This window comes from Pan troglodytes, chromosome 5, assembly GCF_028858775.2.
Source record: "Pan troglodytes isolate AG18354 chromosome 5, NHGRI_mPanTro3-v2.0_pri, whole genome shotgun sequence".
NCBI classification, from domain to species: Eukaryota; Metazoa; Chordata; class Mammalia; order Primates; family Hominidae; genus Pan; species Pan troglodytes.
In genome coordinates, this window is record NC_072403.2 from 51757895 (window position 1) to 51773247 (window position 15353).

At 41.5% G+C, this 15353-nt stretch overlaps 1 long non-coding RNA gene across 1 annotated transcript; it reads right to left on the reverse strand.

Moving 5' to 3' along the window:
• Window positions 1–2768: 2768 nt before the first annotated feature.
• Window positions 2769–14132, reverse strand: LOC107975153 (uncharacterized). Its single transcript, XR_001718442.2, has 2 exons — window positions 14005–14132; window positions 2769–3044 (listed from the first exon to the last, which is right to left on the reverse strand). It is a non-coding gene; the product is annotated as an uncharacterized LOC107975153 (long non-coding RNA).
• Window positions 14133–15353: the final 1221 nt, after the last annotated feature.

Below are 15353 nucleotides of genomic sequence, written 5' to 3' on the forward strand. Positions count from 1 at the left end.
CAAAGGTCATGATGGACCCAATTTAATTAGGTTGTTAGCCAGCTCCCCAGGTGTGGTAACAAGAGGCCTTGTTAGGCGAAGTTTCCCCTCACTGAGGAGTTCTTTGCAGGGTGATGGACCAAATTGTTGGCAGTGGTAGGTCTGAAGAAAGATGTGGGGCTCTTCTTATGTGGAAAAAAATCCTTTGAGCAGGTACATGTTCCTTTCCACTTCCCTGTGGAGACCACCCACATGTTTGTGTGCACTGGAATGGGGAGGGGAAGCGGCCATGTGTTTCTATTTAGGTGTGGGTTGCTCATTTGTGTAAGTGTCACTGCCTACGTTGTTTCAGCCCATGTGGCCTGTGGATTCTGAATGGTGGCTCTGACTCCTTTGCTCTGTTTTTGATCATGCAAGTTGAAAAAGAATCATGTAAGTTAGAGAAGGACCGAGTCATTAATGGACCTTCCTTTGTGTCCAGAGGGTCGAGTGAGTTTCTCAAATTCACACAGCTGGTTTGGTGGCAGAGCCAGAACCAGAACCTGGAGCAGAAGCACACCAAAGTAGAAAGAGCTAGGGGTTCCAAAGAGTGCCCAGGCCTGGATTCTGATTTCTTTAGAAAAGAGAGGGTCAGAGTTGTAACACTCCAAATGACAACAATCATCTGGGATAGGTCTCTCTCCCTCTCTCTATCCATCTGTCCATTGTCCATTCATCTGACATTTCTCTTTATACAAATGTTTTCATACATGTAAACAGATAAATATATACACATTAAGATACACGCAATACATGCTATATATTTCAGCCATTCGTCATCTATGTGCATATGTCCATATGTATACACATATATGCATAGATTATATTTAGAATATAAATACAGGTACTTCACACATACTATCACCCTATTCATTCACACATATATTTCATATATTTATTCATCCATCTATCTATCTATTTGTTTTCTTAACGCTAATAAGTTTTTAATGGGTGAAGGGGACCCTAAAAGTAGTTTCTAAGGATGCTTGTATGACTGGTATCCCTCCAAGATGTCTCAAGATTAGGATAGGTCCTTATTTGGAAAGTGATTGTCTGTGTGGTCCAGTCTGAGGGGGTTGTTTCCTGCCTTGCCATATTCACGTATGTGATGTTGGAGAAAAGAAGATCAGCTGGATGAGCTGATTTGTGATGGGACTAACAGTAGTTACAATTTATTGACTGCTTACTAGGTTTAGGAGTATACGTAGCATTATTATTCGCATTATCTTGATTGGTCTTCATTTCAGCCTACAAACCACATGCTACTGTTATATATCCATTGCACAGATGTTTGTGGCCCAAAGTCACACAGCCAGTAGGGGACAGAGTTGGTTTTTCCCTCATGGTGCTCAGAGCTAGCCTGATGTTTGAACAGATTCCAAGTGTTCCCAGGCTGTCCTGAAGCCTGCTTCTTCCCTTCAGGTACGGGCTGTCCATGGTGGGAATGCTGCTGTGCTAGACCTGAGGGTCCTGGAGCTATATGGCAGGCATCCCTGTTACCATCAGAACTCATGTTTTGCCCATGCCCTTTTCCCCACACTCAGGAAGTTCCATGCAAAGGTAAAGTGTGTACTGACAGCAGTGGCATGATTTGAAAGCCGCTGGATGGCCCCCAGTCTTGAGTCCCTTCCCTGGAGTCTTGTTGATAGCTAAAATTTGGAGCATGGCTTTCGCTTTCAGTTTCCTTTGATTGCAGACCTTCCTTACGGAGAAGGTGCACCCGAAAATTCTTGAGGATTCAACTTTTCTAATTTGTATCTGAAGCTTTCCCAGCTCCCAGACTGGAAGACTAACAATATGAGAACATTTGGATCTCAGGGGTGAGGGACAAACTGAACTGAGGGGGGAAAGAGGGATAAACAGAGAAGCTGAGGGGCTAAAGTTGGACTTCAACCACAGTCTCATTGGGCCACATCAGCTCCACGTGAATCTGAACTCCAAGATGCTCAGCTTCCAATCTGGCTAGGGCCAAGGCAGAACTCTCAGCCATCAACACCCAGGGAGAAGTCGCGTGAAGAGCAAGGGACCTGCTGTGTGGTGGGTGTTTGCAGAGGGCACCAGGGAGGCTGCCTGTGGGTGGCACAAGAGCCTGGCTCTGGTATTTCCATTCCTGCCTGATGAGGCCGAATGAGCCGGTCTTCCCAGGGAAATTGCAGCACAGCTCATTTGTGCATGTTTTACAATGGTGTTGATAAAATCCCCATGGAGCCCCAGAGCATGTGTGAGGAGTTCCCACCAGAAATCTAAACAACGCCCTGGCGTTGCTGACAGCTTAATAATGTGACAAAGTTCAGCTTGTTCAATGACAGGGACAGGAATGCAGCTGGGCTGGTCTGACCCAGAGCTTTGAAAATATCCCCCCTTTACTCTGACCCAGCATTTGACAAATAACCTTTTCTTAGCCTCCTTGAAGGCACCAGACAGAACCAAGTGCCATGCAGGGGCCATATGCCACCGTTAAAATGTTAAATGGAGTGGCGAGGGCCACCAGAGTCACTTGGGGCTGACATTTATCTTTATTATTATTATTAATAATAATGCATATATTGCTTTTTTGGTGCATTCCAGAGTTTTTTTGCACTCCTAAATCATGTGGCTGTACATCACCCAGCCCGATAAATCACCCAATGAACCCAAATTCAATGCAGCTGTCAGGCCAGATCTGAGAGAGGCAGAGTTAGTTTAATTGAACTGCAGCAGGGAACCGATGGGCGTTGCCCAGAAAATCAGAATAATAGCAGTGCTGCCGGTGACATTTCAAGAGCTAGACATGAACTGCTAGCTTCAGCTTTAATTTTACTAGAGGGAATGGGGGGACGGGTGCAGGGAGAAATCCAGACTTCAACAAATATTTAAACTCTTAGGTTTTTTTTTTCTGCCTCAAAGCCAGTACAGACAATGAGTTCCACATTTAGAAATTTCAGTAGAAAGAATCCCATTTTTTTCTTCTTTCTCTAGCTTCTCCTCATTTCTTCTGCTTGCTTCTTCCTCTACTCCATGCCCCCTTTTTTTCAACAAAAAGAAAGCTGAAAGTAAAGAAACAACAGGATTTGAGTTGGAGCCAATTTAATGGGCCAAGAGGTTACATATGGAGCCAACAAATCATGCAAGCATGAAGGATATTACTGATTTAAAGTTATGTATGTTAAAGCCCAAATCTTAACAGCATTCATAAAGGTAAAGGTAACTAATGGAGAGGCTTAACTGACAGAAAATGGGCTTTTCTCCCTGGCTGCCCTGCCTCCTTCTTAAAAATTGCAGTGCCTCTCAGCTGAAGAAGGCCTTCCGGCGGCAGATTCTCCCTGTTAGGTGATGAGTGGGGAGAGCCTCAGCCTTACTAGCCAAGAAAGGACAAAGCTTAGCTGGGTTCTGTACCAATAGAAGGCTCCAGACACCATTGTTTGGTTTATTTTTGTTTGCATTAAGTGTGTCTCTTCATATGTTTTGGGGTTACCAGAAATACCATTCCCTTTACCCCTTTAATTTTTAAAACTGTGTGTAATTTTAGGGAAATTTGATCCATGTGTTTCAGATTCATTTGCACTTAATCATGAAAATCTCTCTGGAAGGAGCTATTTTCTCTCCCAGAAGACTTTGGTGCCCTTTTAAATAAGCCCTGTAAGTGCCCTTCCACCCCAGGCTGCCCTCTTCAAGTGCAGAAGGTTGTGTTTGGCCAAAGGAAAACCAACCTGACCACCAAGGGCATGGGTCTGGTTTGAAATGTCGAACTCGTGAACTTGGACTGTATTCTGGAAATGGGGAAATGACTTCCCCTTAGCCCCAGTGTTTACATAGTCAGAGAAAGAAGCCTTCCTTTAAAAAAAAAAAAAAAAAGTGATGTGAATCAACTCTAGAGCATTATAGTTCCTTCCAATAAGCCAGGCAGGGCTCATTGGAAATGCCCCATGGCCATCCACAGGTGAGTGTTAGCCTCACAGGATCACAATGCACACTTGCGACTTTTCTTTGAAGTTTCTGGAGAAAATGCTTTTACCAGAGACTCCCAATTACCAAAAACACCCTGGAACCATCTTGGATGGCTCCCAAGGGCCATGGAATGACTGTGTCCAGGATACACATCTCCCCACCCTTCATCCACAGCAACCCAATCACTGCATAGAAGCCACAATGGCATTCCTTCAATCCAAAACAAACATGTCATTACCAATCTCAGATTAATTGATGCCATTTGTGTGCCCTGCCTGTTGGGTTTCAGCTGGAGGCTGCCCAATGGCAATGGCCACCACCCTTGAAAACCTCAAGGCACTCACAACTGTGGCCCTTGGCAGAACTTCGTTAGCTGTTCTTCTTTAACCCTGTGACTCCAAGCCTTTCCTCCTTCCCACTCTTTTCCCACTCTGAGGCTTTGGACAATTTTGAAATGAGTTCCCAGTGGAATGAGAAGATCTGTGGAACTGAGTTTTGCTTTGAGTAAATTTCTTTACTGTAACTCATTAATACTAAGATACGCATGTGTTTTTGTTTTATCACCCTTAAAATTAGAATGCTCCTTATAATTGATGATAGGAAATACTGTGGTGAGGTGATGGAAAACATTTTCCTCTTTAGTGATACAAAAATTAATGGTATATCTGTTCTAGTCTCTGAAGAGATGTGATTACTTTCCAAAATAATGTGGTAAATGTTTAACTCCCTCATTCATTCATGTACTGTTCATTCTTCAGTCAGAGTATATCATTGACCACATGCCTGACTATGCACAGTGAGAAGACTAGAAGAGTATTGAAAAGACCCCTCCCTTTTAGAAAGTTATAATTTAGCTCTAGACATAAGTGCATACATGACCAACCATGCAAAGTGCTAAATTGGTGGTGTGGCCAGAAAGTGGTGGAGCAGATCAAGATGGAGCCACAGAGTGGGATGGAGATTCCGAGCTGGTGGGCAGGCGGCCCCATTACCAGCTTGGCTCTGGGATTCAAGAAAGTAAATTCTTACCTGTAGAACAAAGGGCTTGTTTCAGATCAGTGTCTTACAACATATTCCACAGGAACGAGTTCCACAGTGGGGGTGGGGTGGAGCATTGAGAAACATTACCTGCCATTTGCCTTTTATCAGAGATTCCTACCACATGTTAGCATACAATGGGTTCTGAGGTGAAGGGCTTGTTTAAATTTTATTTAATTTAGTGTTTCCCAAATATATTTATTCCTGGAATCCTTCATTTTACTCACTAGCCATTCCGATAATAAACCTTAGGAAAACTCTAAGGTCTTTTCCAACTCTAACATTCTAGGAATTCATTAGACAAGGTGGAAGTAGAGCATGGGAGGATGAAAGGCTAAGAGAAGGGCTTGAGCTGTGCTCACAGAGTGATGGGCTCCTGGCATGGGGAGGCAGTGTCATCACTGAGGAGAAAGGCTTTATCTATTGTTCAATCAAGGCACATTTACTAAGAACCTATAGTGTACTGTGCTGGTTGCCGGGCCCTCAGAAAAAAGCAAAACACTGCCCCTGACCTCAAGTGGCTTCTAATTATGGAGAAGACCAGGGTGTAAACAAATAGCCACAGTAAAGTGTGTACCTGGCCTGTCACACAGGTAGAAACACAATGCCACAAGGGGACTAAACATGCCTGGAGGAAATCCATGGAGGCTTCTTGTAGGAAGAACCATCAGAACTTTGAAGCAGGGGTATAAATATATATGTGCCTGAAACAGAAGCAGAAGGAGAGCATTCTAGGCAGTGAGAGGAGCATGAATAAAGATAAAGAAGCATGAGACTGTTGAAGTAGCTTGTAGTGGCTGGCAGGCAAGATATATTGTGATGAAGAGAGGAAACTGAGGCTGACAAGTCAGGTTGGGACCAGACCACGAAGGGTTTATTTCAGCAAGTAACAACAATAATAAGAGATTTAATTATCTTCCATAATAAGGAGTCTGGAGGTACATAATGAGAGGGTCTGGGACTGGTTCAGAAGCTCAGCGATGCCTCCAGGGGCCTGGGCTCCTTCCATCCCTCTACTTGGCTATTCTTCAACATGTTGGCTTCCCATCCTCTGTTTGCTGCCTCACACTGAGAAGGCAGCCATAGAACTGGGCATACTTCTCATGGATGGTATGCCTTATCCTTAAGCATAGGCATCTAAAAGTGTCCCACAGGTAGGAGAAACCAGCCTTGTTTACAGGTGTTTTTATAAGATGATTGGCAGGAATGTAGAGACAAGAGTGGGAGAGGAGAAACCAGATGCAGGAGACAGTTTGGAGTTATTAAAATTGTCTAGGGAAAAAGTACTGCATGCTGACACCAGCATCCCTAGCAGGACTTGGAAGAAGGGGGCAGCGGAATATGTACTTTCCACTGATCAGGAAAGACAATTCTCCTGGGCAGCCCCCACAGCCTCGCCTCTCTCATTGGCTGGAACTGGGTCACATGGCCACCCTAGTGCAAGGAAGGCTGCGAAATGGAGTCTCTGGCAAAGGAGAATGCAGCAGTAGCCATGAGACCCTCAGAATTCAGTCATGGAAGCTGGGCTGTGTCCTGAGTGAGAAATTAATCTATTTGGTGAAGCACTGAGATTGGGCAGTTACTGGTCATGGCAGGTAGACTACTTTTTCTATTACGTGTGGATACTGATGCCCAATAACTGAGGAAGACCATGTGGCCTCCCATGTGGGGAACTGTATTAAAGGCTAAACAATGACAACAAAATTTTGGGGAGAGAGGGGATATTGGGGGTCTGGTACCCCCAACTCTCTCATCTCTCCGGAGGTTAATAATGATTTGTAACTGAACAAAATGTGGTAAACTGTCAAGAGTACATAACACTTGCTGTATGCTTCAGGAAATAGGTTTTTAAAAAAATCACAACTTTTTCATCAAGGGCCAAAAAAAAAAAAGACAATTCAGTTGAGAGATCTAATTGAGAGACTCCCCACCCTACCACCGCCCACTACCTAATCCAAAAATTACCCTCCTGCAATTGACTGAATGTTTATGTGCCCCAAATTCATATGTTGAAATCCAAAGTCCAATGTGATGGTATTAGGAAGTGGGGCCTTTGGGAGGAGGAGCTCTCCTGAATGAGATTAGGACCCTTTCAAAAGCGATCTCACAGAGCTCTCTCGCCCTGTTTCTACCATGTGTGGATACAATGAGAAGTCAGCCTTCCACTACCTGGAAGAGGTTATCACCAGAACCCAGCCATACTGGCACCCTCATCTTGAACTTCCAGCTTCCAGAACTGTGAGAAATAAATTTCTATTGTTTATAAGCTGCCCAGTCGATGGTACCTTATTATAGCAGCCCATACTAAATACCTCCCCTAAATATTTTAGTCATGTTATGCCCATAATGTCAACAGAAGATCGTTATTAAAAATATTTTTTAAAGATAGGTCAAATTGAAAGAGTGGGCGGTTATCAGCCACCTCCCCTGAATAGTGGAAATGTGTGGACAATGCTTTCCCATTGCGGATACAAATCTGACAGAGAAAAGATGGAAAGATGAGGAACGTCAATTCTCTGGACATCTTCTGAATCTCCTTTCGGTGAAAAGGAAAGGCTGATTGATGAAACAAAGTCGTAGAGACCTTGGGAGAAAGTGGCCCTCTCATTCTGGAGCTCCCAAATGCTAAGGGAACACTGGGCTTTTTAGGATGTCTGCAGTAGACTTTAGGAACATATATATTCAAGAAGTTCAGAGAAAAAGTAAATGTGATTCCACAGCAGGAAGCTTCAAATGTGGAGATGGCCTAAGAAGGACGGGAGACCCTCCAAGTCCTGAGAGCCGAATCAAAATATGAGCTCCCCATCCAGAGAAACTGATACCGCACAGGAACTTCTGTAGCAAATTTCCATGGATGAAAGCAGAAAGTAACTGAAAATGGATACTAAAGGGTGGGACCAATTGGCTAGAGCAGTAACTGAAAGATGAAACCCCAAATGAGCTCAACCTTTCCTCATTCTAAGGTTACCAGAAGGAGGAGGCTTCTACCAATAAGAAGGAGGCTTATTTGGGTCACTTCAGAATACGTCATGAAATGGGTTGGTCGGTGGTCCCAGGGCAGGTGGTAGAAGATACCACGTGGTGCGAAGGAGCAGAAATCTTGAAAAACTCCCCAGGGTGCAGCCCCAGTCCTGACACTGGCCCAGGCTTTGCCTCAGCATCTGGATCGGTAGCCAAAGGTGAAGCACAGAGGAAGAAGCCTGCCTAATCCTCCACCGTCGGGTGTGCTCACCCTGAGCGGCCCCACCCTGCACAAGTGCGGCAGGTCTCATCCGCCTAAGTCACACCTGTGCATACCCCTTTCATCAGCCCTCCTTCAAGTGGCTATTTAAACATTTTAAGGCCACCTGTTGAGCACCCATTTGGTAAATTTCCTTTTATCACCAGCTCACGGGGAGTAAGTGGGTAATGTAATTATGGGGCAGGAGAATGGGGCGTTTGATTTATGCTTTTTGAGGATTAGCCAAGTGCCCCAATGCCAAATCCGTGATCACCTGAAAGGAAATCTGAAGGAAGAATCTGCCAAATAAGTAAGTCCTCCAGGTGCTCTTCAGACAAATGGTTTTGAAAATGGGTATCTTCTGCCTTTAGTCTCTGGAGAGCTCAAAGGCTTCTGGGGTGGACAAAGCTGATGTGTTTGCCTCCTTGTGTGATGAGCCCAAGGAGCAAAGGAAAACGTTTTCCAAATGCCTGTAGCCAGGGCAACATAGGATTGGGAAGTGCTGGGAATGTGGAGGATTGTGTGCAAAACAATGATAGGGAGCTAGGCTTCTGATCTCCTGAGCATTCCTGGGATGCTACCTGTGTCCATTCAGTGCATAGGATCTGGAATGTTTCTAGATGATGCCAGAGAGGGGGCATGGACCAGTCACTTGGTCTCAGGCTGCAGGGCACAGAATGCTAAAATCCCACCTTTGACACAGCAGACAGTCTCTCTGATGATACTTGGATGACATTCCATTTTGTCTGGGAATATGTGGAAACAGGTCAGGGAAGGGGCATATGCTAGACATTTTTAGAAATGAACAAATGCATGGTATATCAGTTTCCTGTGGCTACTGTAACAAGTACCACAATCTGAGTGGCTTGGGAAAACCAATTTATTCTATTTATTCTCTTGCAGTTTTATAGGCTAGAAGTCCAAAATCAAGGTGTTGGTGGGGTTACACTTTTCTAGTGCCTCTAGGGGAGAATCCTTGTCTCTTCCCCCTTCTGCTAGCCCCAGGTTTTCCTTGGCTTGTGGCAGCACTTCAATTTCTACCTCTGTCTTCACATGGCTGTCTTCCCTCTGTGTCTACGTCCAAATTTTTATCCTCTTGTAAAGACACCAGTCATACTGGATTAAGGTGAGCCCTAAGCCCATATGAGACCTCATTTTAACCTAATGACATCTGCAAAAACCCTGTTTCCATATACAGGTTCTGAGCTTTATATCTCAAGCATAGTTTTTGGGGGGAAGCAATTCAACCTATAAGGTGGATATATGAAAAAACAGAGTCACCATCCCTGATTTGTCACATGAATACTTGGAAGGTGATGGAAGTTTTGATCTATTGTCATCTCAGCTTAGGGTTCACCCTCTAAAACAGACAATGGCTTTTTAATTTTTTGCTCTAATTCTAAAAAGAGATAATCTGGTATGATGTAACATAATGCGTAATACACTTACATGTAATAAAATCATAATGCAACTATAGAAGAGGGCTGTAAGCCTAAGGACAGGGAAGCCTCTGGGGACCTAATTGTCACAAGAAGGGCTCTTAGAAGACAGAGAGAAAAAAAGGAGGAAGAAAAATCAATGAATGTTAATGGACTAAATTTTCAAACATCTGGCAATTCTAGGATGGCTTGTTGAAGAGACAGAATAGTTAAAAGAAAAATGAACAAAGCAGCTTCAGAATATAGTGTATGACCCTAAAATTTCTGGAAGGTCCAAGTAATGGGAGAATGTTGGGTGTTAACAGAAGCAGCAGTCCAAAGAAGACGACTGAAGTGAGAGCAGCTTCACAGCCTGCCCCTTCCCTGGGGTGGGGGGGATTTCCTGTGAGGCTTGAAGCACAAAGCAGTGTGTATTTAAATTTCACACATGAGCCAAATGAGTGGGGTACTATAAACCAAGGCTGCCCAGGAATTCTCCATAGCCATAGGTCATCTTTTTACCTAATGTTGGATCTATGTGGGATGTGGGGCATTTTCTATTAATTACATTTCTTAATTTACTTCTGTAAAAAGAATCTGGTAACTATTATTTCTAGCGTTCCTAGAGTTTCAGGGAAAGAGAGATAATGCTAGCAATGGTCAATTAACCACCTGGGGAAAAAATTCATGAAAATTTATGCTTACAGTTATGCTATAAGCTAGGTAAGGAACTATGGGATGAGTTTGGAAGAGAAGCACACGGCCAGTTATAATTTTGCTTCAAAAGCCTAAAGATGCCTTAAACAGCCTGTTTTTGAAAATGATCCCTTGTGAATTTATCTAAATCTATCATAAACATATTTTGATACATATTACATAATTTTCAAAGTAGTTATGTAGTACTGTAGCATATTTACATGACTCAAATAATAAAAACATGTAAAAAGGTATACAGAGAACTTCCCACTTTGTTCCCTTTCTGTAAGTTCCCATCCTTCCCAGCAAGGAATGTTATTATTAGGTCTTTGTTTATACTTCTGATGAATTATTATATATTTGCTAGCCAACACAGATATATAATTCTGTGTTCCCTTAATTTTTTATAAGTGGTAGCATGACATCTATTTATATGAGTATAAAATGAGGTATGTACATATTTATTCATTGCAGCATTTTTTGTAGTAGCAAAAATTTGAAAATGGCTTTAGTGTCCATCAGAAGGAGACTAATCAAGTTGAGGAATATCTACACTATGGAGTAGTATGCAGTTGTAAAAAGGAATGGGAGGTGATCCCTATATACCTATAATGAAAGATCCGTCAGTCTGTTAGGGCTGCTATAACAAAATGTCATCAGCTGGGAGGCTTATGAACAACAGAAATTTATTTTTCACAGTTCTGGAGGTAGGAAAGTCCAAGATGAAGGTGCTAGCAGATTTGATGTCTAGGGGCAGGGGGAAATTATTCCTGGTTTGCAGACAGCTGTTATCTCCTTGTATCCTCACATGGTGGAGGGCAGAGAGAACACTTCTTTCATGTCTTTTTTTATAAGGGCATTAATCCTATTCCTGAGAGCTCTACCCTCATGACTGAATCGTCTTCTAAAGGCACCACCTCCCAATACCACCACACTGGGGATTAGGTTTCAGCATATAAATTTTGGGGGGAACACATTCAGTCCATAGCCAGATCTCCAGGATACATTAAGTGGAAAATGTAAGATACAGAACAATGTATACACTATGTGCTTTCGGGTAAGAAGGTGGGGCAGTAAGGGTATATATTTGCATTTTCTTGCATCTGAATACAGAACAATCTGGAAAAAGTACAAGACACAAATAAAGTCTTAATTTAGATAGGGTGAAGGAAGTATGATGATCAGGGACAAGGAAGAGTGTGACAATTTCCAGTGTTTACTGTGTTCTAGCATCTTAACTTTTGAGTCATGCAAATACATTTCCTATTTAAAATAAAAAATAAAAATAATAGTTAATTAAATGTACATCCCTGGGATCTGATAATCACACCTCCAGGAACCTAGCCTACAAATATTTTCTTACACATGTTCAAAGACATCTGCAAGGATGTTTGCTGCAGCATTATTTCAACAGCAAAAGACTAGAAATGACTTAAATATCTATTAAAAGTAGACCAGTTAAGTGAGTTAGGTTGCATTCATAGAATGAAACACTATATAGATGTTACAAAGAATGTGAAACATATATTAATATGGAAAGCTCTCCAAGACACATTAAAGTAAAAAAATGCAAACAACATTGTGCTTTTTTGAAAAATGTCCATTCAAGTTCTTTGCCCATTTTTAATAAGAGTAGTTTCCTGTTACTGAGTAGTTTGAGTTCCTTTGTGTATTTTGGATATTAGTCCTTTATCCAATGTATAATTTGCAAATATTTTCTCCTAATCTGTGGTTTGTGTCTTCACTTTATTGTTTCATTTGCTGTGCAGAAGCTTTTAATTTTGTTGCAACTCCATTTGTCTATTTTTGCTTTCATTTCTCAAAAGAAGACATACCAATGGCCAACAGATATATGAAAAAAATGCTCGACATCTCTAATTATCAGAAAAAAATGAAAATTCAAATCACAATGAGATATCACAGCAGACCTATTAGATTGGCTATTAACAAAAAGAAGAAAGATAACAAAGATGAGAATGTGGAGCAAAGGGAACTCTTATACACTGTTGGTGGTATTGTAAATTAGCACAGCCATTTTTGGAAACAGTATAGTGGTTCCTCCAAAAACTAAAAATAGAATGACTATATGATCCAGCAATCCCACTACTGTGTATATACCCAAAGGAATTGTAATCAGTGTGCTGAAGAGATGTCTGCACTCCCATGTTCATTGCAGCATTCACAATAGCCAAGATATGGAAACAACCTAAGTGCCCCAAATCGACAAACGAATGGATTTAAAAGATGTAGTATATAATCACAATGGAATACCATTCAGCCTTAAAAAAACAAAACAAAACAGGAAATGGTGTCATTTGTGACAACATGGATTAGCCTAGAGGACATTATGTTAAGTGAACTAAGCCAGGCACAGAGGGACAAATACCACTTTTATGTGGAATCTTAACAACTCAGAAGTATAGAGTAGAATGGTGGTTACCAGAGGCTGGGGAAATGAGGAGTGGGTGGACAGGGAAGGGGGAGACATTGATCAACAGGTTCAAGGTTACAGATAAATAGAAGGAATAAGTGTTGGCAATCTATTGCACAGCACAACGATTATAGTTAATAATAATGTATATTTCAAAATAGCTGAAAAAAGAGGATTTTAAGCATTTTCACCACAAATCAATGATTAATATTTGAGGTGATGGATATGCAAGTTAGCCTGATTTGATCATTCCACAATTTACACATGTATCAAAACATAACATTGCATTCCATAAATACATATAATTACTATTTGTCAATTAAAAATAAAATAAGACAAAAAAAGAAATTACCAAAAAGAACATACAAAACACATTCTGCTTCTATTTTTTATAAAATAAATAAGACGTATGCATATACTCCCACCAACATACCCTGTATTCTTATTTTAAAAGAATGTGTGGACCGGGCGCAGTGGCTCACCCCGGTAATTCCAACACTTTGGGAGGCCAAGGTGGGTGGATCATGAGGTCAAGAGATCAAGACCATCCAGGCCAACATGGTGAAACCCTGTCTCTACTAAAAATACAAAAATTAGCTGGGCATGGTGGCACATGCCTGTAGTCCCTGCTACTTGGGAGGCTGAGGCAGGGGAATCGTTTGAACCCGGGAGGCAGAGGTTGCAGTGAGGTGAGATCGTGCCACTGCACTCCAGCCTGGTGACAGAGCAAGATTTCATTTCAAAAAAAAAAAAAAAAAAAGAATGTGTATGTGCCATATGATGCATGTGTAAGCGTGTATATGTGCAAGGAAAATTTCTGGGAGCAAATAAATTGTTAACAGTGGTGAGCTCTGGGAAGGGGATGAGAATGTTTAGGGTAGGAGAGTTGCCCTCTTTTTATTGCAATGACTTTTGAATTGCATGACTTTTCTTTTACTGTGTATGTGTTTTCCTTTTTGAATTAAAAAATATAAATAAATAAATGTACAACTGTACGATGAAGATTATACACATGTAAAACAAACAACTGAGAAAACTACACGTACTTATACAGAAGTGTCTCCAAGATACATTGTGAAGCAATTTTTATTTTTAATTTTAGCTACTACAAGGTTTCCCATACCGTGTGCTACCTGGTTTACATTCTATCTGGAGATCAACTCACAACATTTTTCATGACTTTATGTTTCATCATATCACATCTCTGCCTTCCTGACCGAGGAAGACTATTGTTTGTTGCAGTCTGTTTTCCTCACCTGTGAGACTTGATGGCAGTCTTTGGGTTGAAATCCTAGCTCTTATTGCTTATGAACATAAGCAACTGTTGTGGGCCTCATACTATATCTGTAAATAAGAAAATAGATATGGTACAAGAATAGATATGGTATAAGAATGTGAGATAATGTAAGTATGTACTACTTACCATATGAGGACTGCCATTAACACTACTTGTGATATGGCAGTTAGAACTGCAGAAAGGTGTGACCACACCTTGGTTTTGCACCGGGAGAGGTGAAGTTTTTTGTGTCATGGCCAAGAATGTTCTAGAGGAAGCCCAGCGTTTGACTGGCTTTTTGGGCTCAGTAGTCTCAGACCAGTATCTCAAAGAATGAGCCACAAGTGATAGTTCAGAATTCATGATCCTGTGGGTGCAGTGCGGGCTTTGTTCTTGCCTGTATGGAGGCATTTCACTGCCCCTCTTAGGGGAGCTTATTTCCATGATGCAACCATGTGTTTTATCTGGTGGCTTTACTCTCAGGATGCCTCCTGTTGTCAATTGTTGCCTTCAGTGCATTAGGCATATGTTTGAATCCATATTTATGAACAATGTCTTTCAAAATAGTGAATTAAAATGTCCATGTTGTCTTTCTTCATCTTTACGAGGTAAAGGAAAAATAGTTGCCTTTCCATATTCTTTCCATTTTAGAGCTACTCAGAGCTCTCAGTGCAGCTCTAGGTCAAGTGGTCTTACTGATTATCAAGTTGGCTTTCTGCCTTGATGCATTTATAGGAGCTTTTATTATTGACTTTGGAGCTCCTTGCAAGGTACTCCAAAAAAGCATTTTAAAATAGTCTCCAGTGGGCAGTTTACATTTTAACTGCTCCTTTCATTATCTTCCTCAACACCCTTATACAGTTCCCTTTTCTAGAATTAAATAACCACACGATAGCTTTTGGGCTCCATGTCTTTTTCGGATGTTGAACTTGGCCCTGTTGTTGTCTTTATTATGTTGTGGTTCAGCGAGAGTCTCATGCTTTTTCACATTCATCACCTTTCTCCTAGTTTTTGTTTTCATGTTATATGGCAACTTGATAAATTAAGGGCCAAATATTTAGTGCCACCCTGGTTTTTTTTTTTTTAAGAATTCCTTTGAGAATCACTGTCAATGTGATAAGAGGCAGAATCGTGTGATACATAAGAATGTGGGTGCAAGAAGAAAGATTGAAGACCAACATTTTCCAAAAGTCCCATGGTTCCAGGTGAATGTAAAGTCTTCTTCCACCATTAATTAATCTATGATTTAAGACTGAAGATCTGCCTGTCTCTTGAGTCTTATTTTTGAGGCCACAGTACTTTGCAGACCATTTTTCTAGAAATATAGAC